Source organism: Pinus tabuliformis, chromosome X (assembly GCF_031772625.1).
Source record: "Pinus tabuliformis cultivar Carrire ecotype Pingquan chromosome X, CPIR1, whole genome shotgun sequence".
Classification (NCBI taxonomy): domain Eukaryota; kingdom Viridiplantae; phylum Streptophyta; class Pinopsida; order Pinales; family Pinaceae; genus Pinus; species Pinus tabuliformis.
This window is the reverse complement of record NC_142308.1, coordinates 547573190-547592683: the sequence shown is the minus strand read 5'-3', so window position 1 is coordinate 547592683 and position 19494 is coordinate 547573190. Positions and strand designations below refer to the sequence as shown.

The window sequence follows — 19494 nt, the reverse complement described above, 5'->3', positions numbered from 1 at the left end:
ACCATTTATCTTCATAACTGAAACAAGAATCATCCAGAGTCATAACCACTGAGGAGAAAAGTTTATTGATTGACAAAGAAAGATACATGTACAGAGAAACACACAAAATCTGCAAACAAGTGGTGAATACATGGTCTAGTTTCTTGATCTACTATAATATAGTGACTTTGTGGTCTCTTGAGAACTATAGCATCTGAATACTCCAAAACTCCAACCCCTAAATAGTTCCCAGCATTGCTTTTTTATTCTTACTTGAGTTCTGATCTTTTCCCCCTTTTGTGTAACTGAATTCTAAATTTAAAATAAGATGTTAAATTAATTGAGATATATTTTAGGTTATTCTATCTTTCAGGAATCCACTTTTCCGACTATCCCGTTTCAAAAAAAATCATAGGCCAATGTAAATATATGCATTGTACATAAACTAGCAATATCAAGTGCCATCTCATTGAATATTTAAATTTCAAATTTTAGCTTGTGGTCCTTGCACAAGTTTTGAACCAATGTTTTACTTTGAGAAAGGATTTGTGCCAATGAAGCCTAGAATAGAAGAGAAACCTATACCACATATATCAAACATTTTGTGGATGTTTGATTTGTTTTCTATATTATCTCCAGTATATCATCAATAGTAATAACAACATTTCTATGAAGCCTACCTTTCTCCTATCACTGTCATTTCCCTTCTCATAGTCTCCAATCCCAAACATGAAACCACATCAACAATCAAATGAGCAAGATCATGTTATATTATGAGATAGGTTTTGTGGATTCAAATAGTGATTTTGAAATGTCTAAAGGTATCAATCGTTGTTGTTCTCTTTGCCTTTATGAATTAACAACCACATCTCTGATTTCATAGCTAGAGTGTTTTCCAGCATTATTATAGCTATAGAATGTTTCTCCTAGCTTCACTAAATACCTATGAGAGTAGCTATAGAATGTTTCTCCTAGCTTCACTAAATGCCTATGAGAGCATGAAGACGTTGGAGAGACTCCTTAGTACCTTACAGCTAGGAGGCTCTCCAATTCAAATTTGTCTTGAAATAATCTGTATATTCAATACCCATAGCACCAAAATGTGTAAATGAATAAACAGAAACAATGCATCAAACATACCGATTGTTGACATGTATTACAAATATCCCATGTTTTATATCTAATTCGACAGCCCCATCTCTTAAGCAATATTGTGTTTCAATATACACAATGTATAATTTTTCCATCTTTATCACATTATCTATGCATTTTCCTTCCAACACGGGAAATTATTTAGATGCAATTGTTGCAGAGCGTGAAGGTGATGAAAATCTTTAGTGGATTCTTCAAATAGGAAAGCAATCAAATTCTGATCTGATGTGACAGTTCCAAACTTGAAGAAGATTTGCAGCTGAAGACATACATACTCGATGTTTAGAAATCTGCATCTATAATCTGTTGTGAATAACCCTGTCTCAAAGCATAATACCAGCCAGCGATGTAAGTTCTATAACCATGGTAGTGGCCAGATCTGACGCAGCCTGCTAATTGGTAAACATGATTTGCTAGAGTGTCTTTAACGTTGCCAATCTCCTCATATTGAACTCCCTCTCTTCAACAGCCTCTGGGGACTTACCCTTGTAAGCACTTTCTTAATATGTTAACGTGTCATCATACCTGCAAGTTTCATAGAGCTGCCATATTGTTCTTGCACACTGAATGCTCGTATTTTCTTAATACATTAGTTCTCCTAATCAAGATCCCAAACTGTTGTTTAATGATGAAAACAAGCCCATAATATGCTGACGGTCAATTGTCAGCCCTTCTTTTCACCGTCGTTCTGTCCCTGTGACTGATTATGTCTTGTTAAACTGTTAGATCTCCAAGTGGATGCTGCTATAATATTCTCTTCCAACTTTTCTGTAGGGCCGTCCATACCCAAAACATAACTAGACAAGAATGGAGATGAGGTATTACATTGCCCTTCAAATCTGCACTAGTCAAGCATGTAATGGATTTTGTTTACAAGTCCCTCTTGGTGGCATACATGCTACAAACAAGGCTGAAAATGTATTCAGCAGCACCTAACTACTAGCAGCATTAGTTCTCATATGGTGTATGCCCATACTGCTGCCCTAATGCAGCCTTAGAACTAACATTCAGCCAGGAAAACAGTCCCACAATCTGTCTCATGAACTTTTGTTTATAAATAATGGGATAAGGTTGGCTGTATTTCTATGGAAGTTTTTAGAAACTTTCACTCATAAATGATCCATCTGATTCTCATAATAAAAATCAACAAAATTTGATGGGACCGCTCTTAGGCCGGGAATGTGCCCTTTCATCTCAAGTTTCTCGGACACACTGTGCTAGACAACACTTCACCTTCTAGAAAGATCAACAAATTTACACAGATGGTTGTATGAACAACTTGTAAGTAGACCTCTAACTGTCCCTCGACTCCAGATCATGGATAGGTATGACAATCATGTAAGAAAGGTTCACAGAGAGTCCTCAAATCAACGCAGCATATGAAGTTTGAACAGAAGTATCCTTGAAAAGGCTTCTTAGGACGACCTTTAGAATTGAAAATTGCAAGATCAGCAGCAGCCTTCATTGTTGCTTTGGGTTGCCTAATCTTGTTGCATCTTCCTAAGTTCAACTACTCAAAAAAATCTAGAAAACCAAAACCTTCAGAAAGCTTCTTTAGACTCGTACATTCTTCTAAGTTCAACATTGTTAAACTTGCTAATTTCCCAAATCGATCTGGAAACCTGCGTAAACTCTCACACCCATGCAAGAAAGGTGTGTGATAAAGGAGAAGTTGCTAAACACATCTACTATTTACGTTAAACTAATACAATATGACATATCCGTTGAGGATGCCTACAACATCGATTGTCCAAAACTTTCTGGAATACTTTTAATTTTTTTTACTGGTTAAATTAATTAAGTGTAACAAGGGATGTTAAACTTCCTCACATATGATAGAGTTCTTCTTGGCTTATGCATAAGTACAAATTAAATAATTTCATTAATGAAAGATTTTATGAATGGTTAGGGAGCACTTGCATATGTGCAACCCTAAAATTTGAGTTCTTGTAGAGAATTTAATACTACCAAATTATTTATCAATTGCTACGAAATTGAAAAATAATCCATCCTCAATACTCTTGAATATTGAATCTTTGAAAATCCTTTTAGAAACTGCTTCCAATTTAAAGAACGATGCATTTTCAATACCTATAGAGATTGAAGTTTTGAAATTGATCTTGGTAGTTCCTCCACAAGTTTACAATATGGAAGAGAGAGTTCTTCCAAACTCTTTAATTAATTACCCAAAGACAATATGGAAGAGAGAGTTCTTCCAAACTCTTTAATTAATTACCCAACTCTTTGGGTAGTTTTCTCAACTCAACAAAGCTAATTAATCTTAGTGTTCACCAATTATAAAGTTGTCCAAAACCACATGAAAAAAATTCTAAAACATCATAATACGATTTTTCATGATACTCTGTACTCTGAGATTTGAGGAAGAGAGAGTTCTTCCAAACTCTTTAATTAATTACCCAACTCTTTGGGTAGTTTTCTCAACTCAACAAAGCTAATTAATCTTAGTGTTCACAAATTATAAAGTTGTCCAAAACCACACGAAAAAAATTCTAAAACATCATAATACAATTTTTCATGATACTCGGTACTCTGAGATTTGAGGGCATCTCACGTAAAACCAAAATAAAACCTACATATTTCATCTTATATGTAACGAACTTGGCCCTTGAGTGCATTCCCAGGAACCAAGTCAACATCTCCAACCAACACACAAAGAGTTCACATCTCCAGCCAACACAAAGAGTTCATAATTTCCAAAACTAAACTTTTTAACATGATGAGGGTTGTGTGTACCGCACTAGGTCTCATTTCTCCCACGACACCAAGTACGCATTGCACAATAATGCCCTTCAACATGGACCTATATCACACCAGTTATTGATCCCACAATGACTAAGGAATGAAATCTTGATTGTTGCCAGTTTGAAAAATAAAGCTCAGAATCCAGATTATTGTTGCGCTTGGGTACTAGATTTGGACATTTATAGTTTGGACAAGCATTGGGTGGATCCGAAGGCTCTATCCAGTGATATGCAACACGGGACTCATGGAACCAATGTTATTAAGCCTTTGATGTAGATTTTGTGCCACCATGTTCCAATGTGTGCTCTTCTTTTTTATTTCCCAAAAGATCAATTTCTCAGTGATATGCAGTTATGTATCATACTGCGAAGCAACATTCTTTTGCAAAACATAACCCCTTGTCGCGCTAGAATATGACTTCTCCGATTTGAGGATTTTAATCTTGTGAAAGATGGACATGTAACCTTTGCAGCATTATGAATGGGCTGGGACTTCTAAACTAGTGTTATCTTTTTTGCATCTTTTTTGCAGTTCATTTTTAAAGGTATCTGAAAAGCATCATATACAAGCAAATGCTACATCTAACAATAGAGTTCTTCAGAAATGGAAAAATTTAAGTTAATGGGACCAAAATATTCATGTTTATTTTCTCATTTTCTTGTTAAAAAAATAGTTATTAGCCCCAAACCAAAATAATGTAGCTCTCTGAAATTATTAATCCCAAACCAAAGTAATGTAGCCATCACCGAAAGATGAGAGAAAAAAATAACATACAAATGCTTTTACGATGCTTCAGGCATATTTCATCCAGGTGACCTCTTCATGACCCTTTACTTAGCCCATCACAGTTTTCTCTGAAGTTATTGATCCCAAACCAAAGTAATGTAGCCATCCCCGAAAAATGGGAGAAAAAAATAACATACAAATGCTTGTACGATGCTTCAGGCATATTTCATCCAGGTGACCTCTTCATGACCCTTTACTTAGCCTATCTTGGAGGGAATGATGAAGTGCATTTCAAACAAGAAATAGTTGAAGACAGTGGCGGTTGCACTTTTCTGTCGATGAGCAATCACAGTGTGGCAGGGGCATGAAGTTTTCTACTTTATAAAAAATATACGCTAAGAGTATATAAAAAAAACATTCATTAAACAAAAAAAATAAAAAATGCAACGCAAGCTTGATACAAGTAGAAATTTAATGGAAAACATTACTTGATACAATCTCCCGGAAGATTGAAGTTCACACTAGCCATGTAGAGGACATAGAAGTCCTTCTAGCGAGAGGTACAGGCCTCACACCACTACTGCAAATATATTAAATTTTTAAAATAAGTGATAGGTGATGCAGGTAGTCCAAAACAAATAAGGTATATACCATATGATTCAACAAAGCAAAAGAATAATATAAAATCACAAATGAAAGTAGTGTAGTCACTAGCAGAAACTTTGGGAGACCTGTTTTCAATTTGGAGAATTATTGCCCTGCTGCTAACAGAACTGTATCATTGCAAATCAATTAAAATTGGTGCACGAGTAGGTCCATTTTCTTCTGTAGGCTGCACAACAGAGACAAATGAGTAGGTCAAATGAGGCAAGGCCAGAAAACCCCATTGAGGGGGAGGTGTGGAGAATACAATACAATCGGCACCAAAATTATTCTAAAAGATAAACACAATTACATCTGTTCCATCCATTTTCTATTAATTTGCAAGTTTTCATGTATATGGAGATGGAGATACCGGTTAGGAAGAGATCATCCTCCGCCTACACTAGAGAGCCGTACATTTACAGACGTTCATTTCTAGTGGTGGCCGTGGCTTCTGCTCCGTTTGTAATGAAGGCGTCGTTTCCTTCTCTTCAGCACTTTGTGGCGGCGATCATTTCGTGGGTGCGGGATTCGTTCTCTCGCTGGCTGACTGTCCTATTTGTTTTTGCTGTAAACTGCATCACTCTTGCCATATTTGCCAATTCCGGGGATCTGCCCTGGCCAAGCATTCTATTTAAATTTCGCGCCCAAACATACCAACAACGACCCTCAGGAGCTGGACCAGCATCGCCATTGAGTAGACCTCCAGGACTCGGCCCCAGAAGACAATTACTGTGAAGAAGCTGAAGTAATCGACAGCAGCACCGGAGAAACGCAGCGACCTCTTTGCTGGAAGTGCAAACGCACTCAGAAGCAGCGGCATGGAAACCTGCCATGGCGATCACAAGAGCAAACGATCAGTTGAAGAAAATGCTGGTTTCTGCTCGGTTTACCCATCGAAAGGAGAGCGTCCACGAAAACCCCGGCAAATCTCTCCTGGTGACCAGAAACACAAAGAGGAAACATTTGAATCGGTGTGGAAATCCCCCTCTTAAGAGGCATCTCCGTTCAACCTGCCATCAAAAAACGATCATTTTCCCTCTCCTGTCAATCGGGGCCAATGAAGAAGAATCCTCAGCCCAGCGTCGGAGAGAAGGGAGGCGCGCCGGAAGCTTGATGAGGGAAACTTATGTTGGTGTGGATGATCTGAACAATCCGGTGGAGGCCTTCATTGACAAGTTTAACCACGCACTGCAAGCTTGAGGCCACTAAAGCCCAAATCCAAACCTGAATCCTCATTCATGATGGGCATGGGGACAACAGTAATTTTACATTATATTTAAAACCCTCAGGTTTTCTTTCGGATAACTCGGATCTGAATTACGACAAATGACAGAAAATGATTTCCGGTTACTCCTTTTGATTATTAATACAAATATGATCCTACCCTTACCCAAATTACCCAAATTGATTGATTCAAATATGAGCATACTCTACCTCGGAAGATTCTTCAAACTGTGGCAGTATTGTTTGTAATCTATTAAATTCTTTCCTTGTAAAAACTTTACAATAAATTTATAATTCAGATTCCTTTTCCGTAAAACCTCACAATATATATGTGATTCACAGACTTTTTTCCTGTAAAACCTTACAATAAACTTGTGATTCATGATTTAGAGACTCTTTTCCTTGTAAAACCTCACAATAAACTTGTGATTCAGACCGTGTGGAATGTGCACTAAAATACAAAAATGCGGGAAAGCGTTGATTGTACACATTGTGTCTCGCTCCATCACCGTTCTGCCTCATTATCAATCTGCAATTGAACGTGTGGAGGAGGAAGGTGATATATGTGTCATTTGCCACCGCTCCTCCTCCTCTTGACAGGTCTTCTCGATCACAGAGTAGGGATCTTTGCAACAACTCATCAGAAATCGAGAGTTCACGATTGGAAACCCCAATATAGCTCATCAAAATAATCCAAATAATTGTTTTCCTTCCCTTCCATCTGTAAAACACATCACGACAGTGCCGGCCAGCACTGTTTGTTTTGCTGTTTACTTTCGAAGCTCCCCTAAAATGATATCTGTAGTTTTGTTAGCTGTAGTTTAATATTTCTGTTTTTTTTGTCTGGAAGGCTATGGAAATTTTATTAGGAATTTTTGTAAATTTAAATATTGATCATGTTGAATTTATTTTTATCATCAAAAACATGATTTAAATATTGACTGTATAAATTTTTTTGAAATTTTTTACCCATTTCGATCATTTTTGACTTTCCAATCAATTCCCCATCCTGGATAAACTATTCCAATTCCTCAACCTACGGTAAACTACTCCATTTTTTCTTTTAAAAGGGGTGGCTAGTCCCCTGAAGAATCATTATATTAGGCCAAACTGTACAATTTTTTTACATATATATACATCACATCAATCAATCAATCATCAAATACACATAATCGCTGCACAGCAGCATCCCAAATTAGAAATTGAAACTAAGCGGGGAGCGTGTAACCCGTCAGCCCCGCCGTTGAACCATGCAGTGGCGTGTAAACAACTCCATTTTGTTAAAACTAAAACACACATAATTTTGAATAAATAACGATCGATATATCATCAAAATATCTTTAATATTGAATTCGGTATTTAAACGTGTTTAACCAAAAGAACTTTAATGGCCACAAAAGAGTTCTGAAATTCCAAGGCTATTATTCAAACCAAGCATCAAGTTTTTCAGATTTTTATAATTATACAGGGAAGATTTTATTTGTGAAAAGGGTTTTGATTTTGTGGACTTTGATAATGGAATAATATTATAATCAAAGTAAATTGTTAATCATTAAATTTTAAACATAAATTTGAAAAATTATCAATTTTATTTTACTTAAAATAATTCTAAAATATATTTAAAAATTTAGTTGTAAAGTTGGAATTAATATAAATGTGAGAAATTGTCCAAATATAATTCAAATGTTTAAAATATATTTAAAAATTTAGTTGTAAAGTTGGAATTAATATAAATGTGAAAAATTGTCCAAATATAATTCAAATGTTTAAGTTAAAATGATTTTAAAATCTATATAAAAATTCAAATGTAAAATTGCGCACCTAATGAGATTTATATTTAAATCAAACCTGGTCTCAAGTTCGATTTAATTAACTTAAAATAATGTTAAACATCCATCTTTCCGTATCAACACTTTATACCATTTTACTTTTAATGTGAATTTGTAGTCCCTGCGATTGAGGAGATTTTTTTAAGAGAATCAAAATCTTTTTAGGGTTGGATGATAATAATTTAATTTTTTTTTTAAATAGTGTTTAATTAAGTGAAAAATTCTACAAAGATATATTATTTTATCATTATTTTCTTCTCTATAAATTGAAGGCATCCCCTGCATCACATTCCACACCAGAAGAAAGAGAATAGATATTGTAAATATTTATATTTTCTTATAATTAAATTATATATATATAGATTGGGTGGCAATGGTTTTTAAGATTTTTATATAAAATCACATCAAAATTTATTTGTGGACGCATTTGGAATTATCTAGCTTGGTTCATCATGAGGGCAAGATGGAGAATCGAATTATGAAATCAAATTAAATAGGCATCGCTATATATATATATTGGGTGGCAATGGTTTCTAAGATTTTTAGAGAAAATCACATCAAAATTTATTTGTGGACGCATTTGGAAACATCTAGCCAGGTTCATCATGAGGGCAAGATGGAGAATCCGATCATGAAATCAAATTAAATAGGCATAGCGATGTAGAAAATTAATATTTAAATGTTAGAATCTAACCGTTAGCTTTGACTAAAAATTATAAAAATATTTTAATATAATGAAAGTAATATATTTTAATAAAAATTTGATTTTTTTTTCTTGTTTATGTAACCCATGTTCTTAGGATCCCATTAGTTTATATTTCAATTGAATACCATGGGCAAAACCATAAATTCTCATATAAACCTGAAGCTCGAAAATTGTTGATAACTTAACACCCTAACACATATTGTATTCTCATTTGAGCGTACATGTCCAATATTACAACTCCTATATTCTTTCAAGGACTTAATATTATGTAGAGAGAGGGGATTATTATTAATTCATTGAGGATTGAATGATCCAAAAAATATGTGAAAGGTACTGAGACCAAAGCAAGATTGAATGATCCAAAAAATATGTGAAAGGTACTGAGACCAAAGCATCAACAACACCGCTTAGTGATAATACATTTAAAGCTACATTATCACATGCTTATAACTAATTCATAGAGGAGTTGTATTCATTAATAGGATAAGAAGGATCGACTTACATATATTCAACTAATTACATTAAATTACCTTTTTAGCTCATTCTCGTTGTAAAGATAGGATAAAATAGAGCCTTGTGTAAACCATAGATATAAGTAAATGTTGTTGTTGTAGGTACTATTTTATTGTTTCTAACATGTTTTAGGCTTGCCCAAGTATTATAAAATCATACTTGGAAAGCCTAACTTGCAAAAGAACCTCCAAACTAAAATAGAAAGTGGGTATATCAAGTATGTAAAAAATGAAATTGGACCTAGGGACATTGAACTTGCAAAAGAAAACCTAAGCACAAAAAACCTACAAAATCAAACTTGGCCAAATTGAAATTGAGTGTCATTCTATTGCAATTGAAAACAAAATCTACCCTAAATTTTTACGACCAATTATATTGATGGAGATAACAATGAACTCACTTGTTTCATTATTTAAGACATCATCCAATTGTCATTCTTTAAGGTAAATGGAATAGATTAATCATCTTGAAAAACCTTTGAAAGATTCATATTTTGTAAACTTCACCACTACAATTTGCAAGCTCAACAATTTTTTACTATTTTTTTAACTAAAGGAATACCAAAAAAAGAGTCAATACTTAAATGAGTAAATAATCAATACTTAAAAAATAAATAAAAAAATACAACTTTACAAAATTGATTATGGAAAACGGAGGAAAATTAAAACACCATATATTCCTAAATCAACATTAAAATGGATAAAAAAAAAAAAAAATATATATATATATATATATATATATATATATAATAAAGCCCTAAGTGATAGTTGGGGTTAGGCCTTGCTAGTTTGGCTAACGGGTAGATTCTTTTAGGTTGATCTATTTAAATTTTCCCGTACCACTCAATATCTGTGAATATATATATGAAATTTGTTTTTTATTAATTATAAAAAAAGTATAACTAATTAAATTTATGTAACAATCATTCTTTATAATTAAATATATGTAAAAGTTGTTTGAAATTTCTATAACATTTATCCATATATGTGAATGTATCCAATCATATATATATATATATATATAATTAAAGTAAATAACAAATTATAAAAGATTAAGAAAATAACAAATTTTACATAAGATAAAATTAACATTAATTGATAGGTATTATTTTATGATATATTTTACATTACCAAAATTAATGAAAAGAAAAATTAAAAAATTAGTTAAATTATAATTTTATTTTCTAATAATAATAATTAATTAAAAAAATTAATATGAGTTATTCATTAAGCAAAGTTTTTCGTTAAAAATCGTATAAGAGAAATTTTTGGTTGACTTCGAACCAACAAGTGTGGTTCATCAATATACATTTTAAAAAACATGTAATAATATTCTTAATCATGGAAATTCACCCCACTTAACCATAGAGATTCTTAATATGTAAATAGGCTTTGTTACAATATTATGGGCCAATATTATGGCTTAACACTACCACATTCTCAAAATATCATAATTAATTTCATATGGCACTTGTTCATATATCATTTTTTAATCAAAAAATTTAATTAAAAAAATACAAACAACATAATTATTTTTGAAATCAATTTCCTTAAGGTTAAAAACCCACCATAAACTTTAAAAAATTGAGATCAACTCAAGATGTATCAAATGTATAGTATTATGTGAATAAAATTATATTTAAAAAAATTCATAACATTTAAAAAAAATGAATGGTTAAGTATATTTTCGTAATAAATATGTATGAGAAATTGAGATTTATAATATAAATTAATTTGATTATATTGTTATAATATTTTTTTATATATAATTGTGTTTGTAGTTTTGAAACTTGAGAGGTTAAGTGGATAATCCACCTACCATTTGATACTCCACCTATCATTAAGGAAAAAGAAATTTAAATATTTGAATTTAGTGTTAAGAAAATAATTATTATATTGTTTCAAGACTTTTTTTGGTTATAAATTGTGTTTATAGTTTTAAAATTTTCAATATCTCTAGTGGAAACTCCCCTCATCATTAGAAACAATTTTTTTTTAATGTTGAGGGCAATACAAAGAAAGGATGATGGATGATCATATTGTTATAAGAGTCTTTTGGATATAAATTATATTCATGATTTTGAAATTTTCAATTTTTTAGCGGACACTCTACCTAGGAACAAAACAAGCTTTAATATTAGAAGTGATTGCTAAGAAAATAATATAAAGATAATGTTAAAAAGTAAGCATCGAAGAAGATAAAAGGAACTCAAAAGATTGGATTTTTTTTCAAATGAAGCTCTGACATTTGAGAGAAAAATAGTTTATAAAAAGAAATAAATGTTGGATATAGGTCACACATATTATTAAACTAAATGCTAGAGGAATTAAAATTAAATATAATAAAGATTATATTTAAGAATTAATTAATATTTAATAAAATTAAGATTAAATTAAAAATTATTTCCTCGGATGGGGTGTTTCACACGTGAGAGGGTGACGGGTGAGCTACTACCATCCCACCTAGCCACATGATTGTGGGATGTGACAACATGCCCTCTTAATTGTTTAAACATGAAGTGTAGTCACGACATGGGGAACACCCTCAATTTGTTGTTTGATGTTCATCAAATGGCTCACCACACCTGCACTTCAGCCCTACATCAAATAAATTCACTCTCGCAGATGTCTTTGCACCTGCTCACCTAACTTGTTTGCCTCGTGCATTTGGTCAAATGTTATAGCCATTAATGAGGATTTTAAATGACAACGTTTTGGTTGCCACCTACATCATATCCGATGGAAAAATCAGATAGAAGTCTCTTTGAGAATGTTGGGCGCTTATAGTTGTTAAATTGGGGGCATTGGAAATGTAGAACCATTTCTCACGAAGGAGCTAGGTCTTTGATCCCCAACTCGATCATGCATAGTCCTACGTGCCATGCACAAAACATATTGTTCTTCCTTTGGTTATATAGATCTCATACTTTCTTGACTTTCTTGGAGAGTTTCTCGAGAATGAATGTCAACTTTTTAGTGAGCTTTGTTCCATGGTTCCAACATTTTCCTTCCTTTAGCTCTAAACTGCTATTCACGTTAACCACTAGAATCCATTCTTAGATAAAGACATATCTTCATCTTTGGACCTAGCTCAGGAGGTTCAGTGCAGTGAGAATCCATCTTGACATTACGTTGGCCCTACCTTTTTGCTAGTTAATCCTCCTCACCCTCTGGTTATTTCTTACTCTTACACCTTTAGCCAGCTCAATTTCAAACTCTAATTTTGTCGAGGTTTTGAGTTCTATTTCTTTCTTGTCAGTTTTGGTTACCTTACAACCTTGTTGGCACCTCATTCTCTCTCAACACTTTGACCTTCAAGGCCCATCCTCTCTTTGGACTCATCCTTTCTTGGAAACTTTGCTTCTTATCCATCCCTCTCTTAATTTCAAACTCCTACTTTGGACATTGCTCCAGGTGCGCTTTCATATGGACACCTCACCCCCCATCCACCCTTGTCTCTTTTTGACACCCCCCTCCTCACTCTAAAACTCATCCCTCCTCCTCATGCAACCAACATGCCCCATTAGAGAGTTCATGTCCATCGGGGGGATTCATACTATTAGCAATGTGGTAACTGGGGCAACACATGGGCTCAACTCAGGGTTGAAGGCTCAAAAACATGTTTTTGAGATATCACCTTACCTCTTATTCAAGAAGAACTCTCACAAGTTGAAAGGGAAATAACCAACCAACTACGTCTTCTCTCAAACATGGAGGTACTAGTGGATATAGTTGATTGGGTACCTGATGTAGGTCACACACGTGGACGATATAATAAATACATGTACATGGTGAACCTATATTAGCACACGAAGTATTTACTTTGAAAATCCTTTCTGGAAACACATGAAAAAGGGGAGGACTCCTCCTCTCCATAGAACACCTACATTGGCACATGACAAGCCTGGACCATTGAATGGAGCGCATTGAGAAGCACCTTGGTATCCTCCCTATTGTTGACTACTCATTGGGTAGTAACAAGGAGCCAATGCAAGTTGCAGCAACATAATCAGATCCCTTGTCTTAGCCTACTGACTCATATTATGCTTTAATTCTATTGGTTATTGGTTTCTTTATTCTCTCAAGATCTTGAAGGCTTGACTTTTAGCATATCTATTTTGTATTTTGAATCTTTAGGTAGCTTCGTGTCTTCTTCTTCTCTTAAACGAATAAATTTTTGGATATGGTAAAGTTTCCCTAATGATTGGTCAATTTAAAACCTCTAACACTCTAGTTTAATCATCAATGGTTCTAGTTACTAGGACATGCTTTTTTTTTACAAGAATGAGAAGTGGTTCTATTAAATTTGCACCTGGTCGCAACAAATACCTGGGGAATTCATTACATTGCCATTTTTCAAAGAGATCTTCCACTAGGGTAATGATGAAATTCATGGAAGACATTTCCCAGTATTTTCCACAAGTTCTATTACTGAGTCCTTCTACATGTTTACAAGAGCAAATTCTTACAAATTATATAAGAGAATGCAAAAAAAGGTACTTTGTGCTACTTGGAAGGCTTTTGGAGCAAAGAATCCATGCAGAGTTGGAACCTAAGGCTAAGTTAGTATCCATTTCACATTCTCACATTTCTTTATTGGATTTCCTACCTCTTGTGAGAGGTGATTCCACTTCCTTCAAGGAGATGTTTCGTGCTAGCTCCAGTGCATGATTTTGCATGAACTACTCTAATTGCCATAAATTATCGATAAATATTTGGAGAACATTTATTCATCTCCACAAGAGTGGAGGGCATATATTCCAATTCTCTTTTCTCAAAATTTGCCTTTGGTCTTGAAGGGTCAACCGGTGAAGGGGTTTGCTCTTCATTATCCACCGATATTTTTTAATTCCATTGATCCTCATTTGGGGTTTCATCCATAGGGGTATCTTCTTCTTGTCCTAGATCTTGAAGAGCCTCAAAAGAGTTTTTGTTGATGGAAGGTTCTATGATTGGATCTACTTCAATAGGTTTCTTTGGAGTTGTAGCCTTGTTTTGATGATTCTTTTTTTGCTTTTGTGTTAGTTGAAAACTAGCTTCTTTAGAAATAGGGGCTTGGGCCTCCTTTTATTTTTTTCGTTGGGGGAAGTTTTTGGCAAAGTGATCATGAGAATGGAAATTAATGCACTTGTATGAAATCTTCTCATATTCAAATTCTTAGATATGACTCCATTCTCCTGTATTTATCTTTAGGGCCTTCAGTAAACCTTCATTGAGGTTAACTTCCACACATTTGAAAGCATAAGAAAATTAACCTCCTTTTAGTTTCTGCTTTATCCAACTAGCAACCCAACTTGTTTCCAATGTCTTTTAGTGCATCAGGCCCCCAAAGATGGAGAGGGAGGTGTGTCATCAGAACCCACACTGGCATTGCAATAATATCATAATATAGGTTGAAATCCAGAGTCCAAGGAGTATTAAAAATGCCTCTATACCCCATGAAATATGGGCTTGATCTAAAAATCAAATCTCTTTCCATTTTATTGATAAATAAAAAGACATGGAATCCCCTTCCTACTGCAAATAAAGTTACCTAACCTTGAATCTTAGGGGCCCATTGCTCCTTGATCCATGATCCCAAGATTTTAGGTTTGGCCACAAACCCATAAAATTTTCAACCAAGTATTTTTCTATGAGTGCCAAGGCTCTCTTGCATGAATTCGAAGGAGAGAGATCCACTGCAAGGATCTTAACTAGTTTCTTCACAAATTTTTTGGGGGGAGAGGAACACCCCCAAGTTTTTTTAGCCTAAACTAGGGATCTGAATGAAACCTCTTCCTTCATGGAATAAATGCACCAGCAAAGAGCAAATGAGCCTACAAAAATCCTACAATGGCTAGGATACAACTGACACAAAATAGATTTTCATATCAGCACAGGCTCAAATGAGAGATGACATGATTCGTATTGATCAGCAATGGCAATGACTCTGGACCGAAGGTGACACATTCACAATAGTTCAAGGTGGTGACAACCACACACAACAATTTAGTAGGTTGGCCAGTGTTTCACAAGATGAGGAGCAGAGGATTTTAGAGTTCAGACGAGCGACAACCTTGTTCACAAATTCAAAAATAGAGATCCTCGAGGTAGGCACGAATCATCTGCAACTCCTACAAATGAAGAATCAAAAACGGCTAGGGAACCCCTAGTCATCAAGAAGAGGGCACCAAAAATCTCTCCATCCAAACCTCCATATTATCTATAGTTGCTAGGACATGCTTACGATCATTTAAATCCTTGATTATAGATTAACGAGGTTAAAACTCTATTATTTTACCTAAACTTGAGTGAATGATTTCATAAATTGATAGAAGGTTATAGGAAATAATTGGATCACATAAAACGTCATTAAATGATAATCTAATTGAATTATTCCACACCCTATAACACAGAGAATTATCATCACCAACAAATATTTGTTAGATTCATTAAGAGTAGAAAAGATGGCATTCTCCATTTCCATATGATAAAATGGCCCATAATGAATGAACCATGCACTAGAACAAGAGCAAGTATATGTTGCATTAAAGGAAAAACTAGAAGTAGAAAGTGCATGTCCATGAGAAGAAGAGATAGAAGAAGAAGAAGAATCTAGATTAATGTTTTGCTTATTCATTGCAACTTTTAAGTCTTTCATCTTATTAAAACATTTAAAATCAAAATGACCATATTTCCCATAAAAATTATAAAGTTTCTTAGTGTCTTTCAATTTAGTATATTTATCATAGTTTGGATTAGGAGCTATCTAAGAGGGTTTGGAACCCTCCTTTCTTTCTTTTTTCCTTAACTGAAAGGAATTTTTCTAATATATAAGTATGCATTTGGATCACATCAAGTACATCATATGCTTCTTTAAAAAAAAATATTTCCTTCTCTTGATTAAGGAGATTTTACATCTCACCTTAGGAGAGTGCTGTTAATTTTTATGTATAGACTTTACAATAGGAATATAGAAAATATGCAATACATATGACTACTAATTTATGATGACATCCTTGATGATAGTGGACTTGCTACATTCTTCAAGGGACTTGTTCAGATTCGATCCTTTAACAAAATATGAGGTGTTAGTATGGGTTGTGTCGCTGTAGTTGAGAGACAAGTTGTTGAGCTGGCCTTTGAGGGCCTCTATTTCTCTCCTCAAGGCATTCATCTTGTCCTTGTGATGGCCTACTCTCATTTTCAAGTTTTTAAAATCATCCATCTTGGTTGAAATCATTGCACCTTGATCATTAATTTTCATATTGAGAGTCAAAAGTTCAACATGGAGGGCATCCACTCTATTTTCCAATTGAGCTATTATGATTCTACATCTACATCCTTTCTTGATGTTAAGGGGATTCATCTATTTTTGTTTCCCATATTCAACTCATTGTTTCTCATAAAGTTGTTAGTATCAAACTCCACAAGTAGGTTCTTGTGTTTATGCACAGGGGGTCCAAGACATGTGACATGGGTTCTTGATTGATTCTCTCCCCAATTGCATTTACAATTAAAACATGAACATATTGACCCATCATGAGTAGTGCTAGGGCTTGCTAGGAGCTATTTTGAGTGTGTGAATTTCCCCTATATTCCAACAAACTAGATTGCACAACCCCTTGCTAATGGAATACTCTGATTTGGAGGAAGATTTAATTCACCAACTGAAATCAATCCTTGATTAAAAGGAAGCACCCTTAGTTCGCACTAGATAACTCCATAACTAGTTGCATGATGCTCTTTTAGAATGTGGACTCCTTCCATAAATCGTTGTTTCCAATTCTGGCACAAACAACTTGGAGAGTTTTTGTTTCTAAATAGGGGATTATCAAGGGTCTTGTTTGATCATTAATCTTGAGAAACCCTAGTTTCAAATTGCATCCTTCGTTAACACATTTTGTCTTCTTCCTTGTTGAGATCAAGAAGAACATGGAAGTAGTTTATGGAGGTAATTTCATATGTTATTATTCTTATTCTTTTCATTATGTTTTCTAAAGATTTGTCTTTTGGTTAGGATCATATAACCAATTGGTGTAATATCATAAGGGAGTCTCCCAAGATTGTAAGGGTTTTCACCTGTATTTCATTATTTATCAAGATATTTTAATAGAGGAGATGTAATTCTGATTAATTATTGGTCATTTGGCCAAGTTCCTATGAATATTTAAATAATTTGTTTTTGTCAAGGTCATACTGAACTCCTCCCCCTCCCACCAACCCTAGGTTTCTCTTAGAACCACCAGCAAAATAGAGAGTCCAACCTTGCCTCTTGTCTTTCCATGATTTGAACTCTATATCAGTCAATCTGAGCTTCCAATTTTATTCCTTTTTTTCTGCCATTTCCCTCCATTATATTATAGGGTATTTTCTAGGCTTATGAACTTACTAAGCCATGCCCTTTCCATCTGATCTAAGAATTGTTGAGAGAAAGTGTGATCATGTTTTTGGGCTTCTGGTTTGGATTTATGCAAAAACGCAATGAAATACAGACAGAAACAAAAAAACAAATTTACAGTGAAAACAAAGTTTTAATTCATCGATAACAAAGTACTGAGAACTCTTGCATGCAGAATGGAAATAAACTAGTTTGGGCAACAGTGGCTTATCTCCTAGAAGAGATGTGGTAGCTACGTGCCTTCTGAATTGTGTTACAATGAGGCTCAGAGGCCTATTTATTATTTATAAATAATGGAAAACCCTAAAAATCCAAAAACCTAACCGTAGGAGATGAAGTGCCAAAAGTTTGTGGGCCACGTTGAGGTAAATTGGTACATCAACTTCTCGAGGTCATAACTTTGTCATACACTCTTTGTTTGACACATACGATACCTCGTTAGAAAGATCTATCTGAGGACTACAACTTTTAATTAAAAACCCACACAACAAGAGAATAAAAGGCTCTGGGTTTTCCCATTTTTCAAAAAAATGTCGTTTAGGACCTCAAAACGGCTCTAGAAGTTCAAGACCCAAAAAAATACCAAAAATAGTAAATTGTGCTACAATTAAGGAAACTAAAAGAAATAACTATGGGGGTCCAAGTGGAATATGAAAGTGACCTGGATCAGCCCTACCCCCTTAGGAGGCAATGTTCCCCATTGTGTTGAGTGCCTCCATGAGATGCAGAAAATTTTGTTGAACTTGGTCCCTGGTGAGCCACATGCCTTGGTGCAGGAGTTGGCCAGCATTGATAACCCAATATATTTGGATATTTTGTTGGCTAGCGACCTTGATCTGTGTGTCCACGATCTGATCAGTTATGGCATTTTCCCTGCAGTTAAGGTTGAGCTCAGTTGGTGTTAGTTGTTCGACAATATCTAAGGTGTCCAGCAGTGGTGGAAAGTATGGTCGAAGTCGGTCCATATTGAAAACTAGGTGCAGGAAAAGGAATGGGGGAATTTTGAGCTTGAAATAATTCTCTTCCATAGCCTTGGTGATGGTGTAAGGATTGTATCGAAGTAGTTGGAGATTCCGATGGGCTCCATCAAGCCGTTCTTTCTAAAAATGCAACCAAATTTTGTTTCCCTCCTAAAACTTATGTGGCACCTAATGTTGATCATGTCGTTGCTTGTACTTAGCATTGGACTTATAGAATATGTCGTAAACATGTTGGTGAATGTGTTGGATGTGTTCAATAAAACTAGTTGCTTTATCAGGTTCAGACTGTACATGTGTAGATTCTGCATATGTAGTCACATGAAGGATGGAAACATCAATCAAACAGAATGGTTGAAATCCGAGTGTTAAAAATAGCAACAAGAAATTCCAATTTAATTTGTCCTTGAATTAAATTGTGAATTAAATTGTAATTCTATTCTCATAGAAACTTGTAATAGTTAACAAAGTTAAATTGACTTAGCTGACTTAGGAAATTTCAGTTGGAATTCTATCTAGAGTCATGTAGAGTGATCTCTAAATTTTGTGGGCCTAGGTTGAGTTATTTTGAGTTGTAATTAATTAACTCAGTCTAACTGAG

General features: G+C 34.4%; 1 long non-coding RNA gene across 1 annotated transcript; it reads right to left on the bottom strand.

The window, feature by feature from the left end:
• Positions 1-1138: 1138 nt before the first annotated feature.
• LOC149141170 (uncharacterized) lies at positions 1139-7340 on the bottom strand. The gene is made up of 3 exons (XR_016264547.1): positions 5636-7340; positions 5352-5452; positions 1139-5200 (listed from the first exon to the last, which is right to left on the bottom strand). It is a non-coding gene; the product is annotated as an uncharacterized LOC149141170 (long non-coding RNA).
• Positions 7341-19494: the final 12154 nt, after the last annotated feature.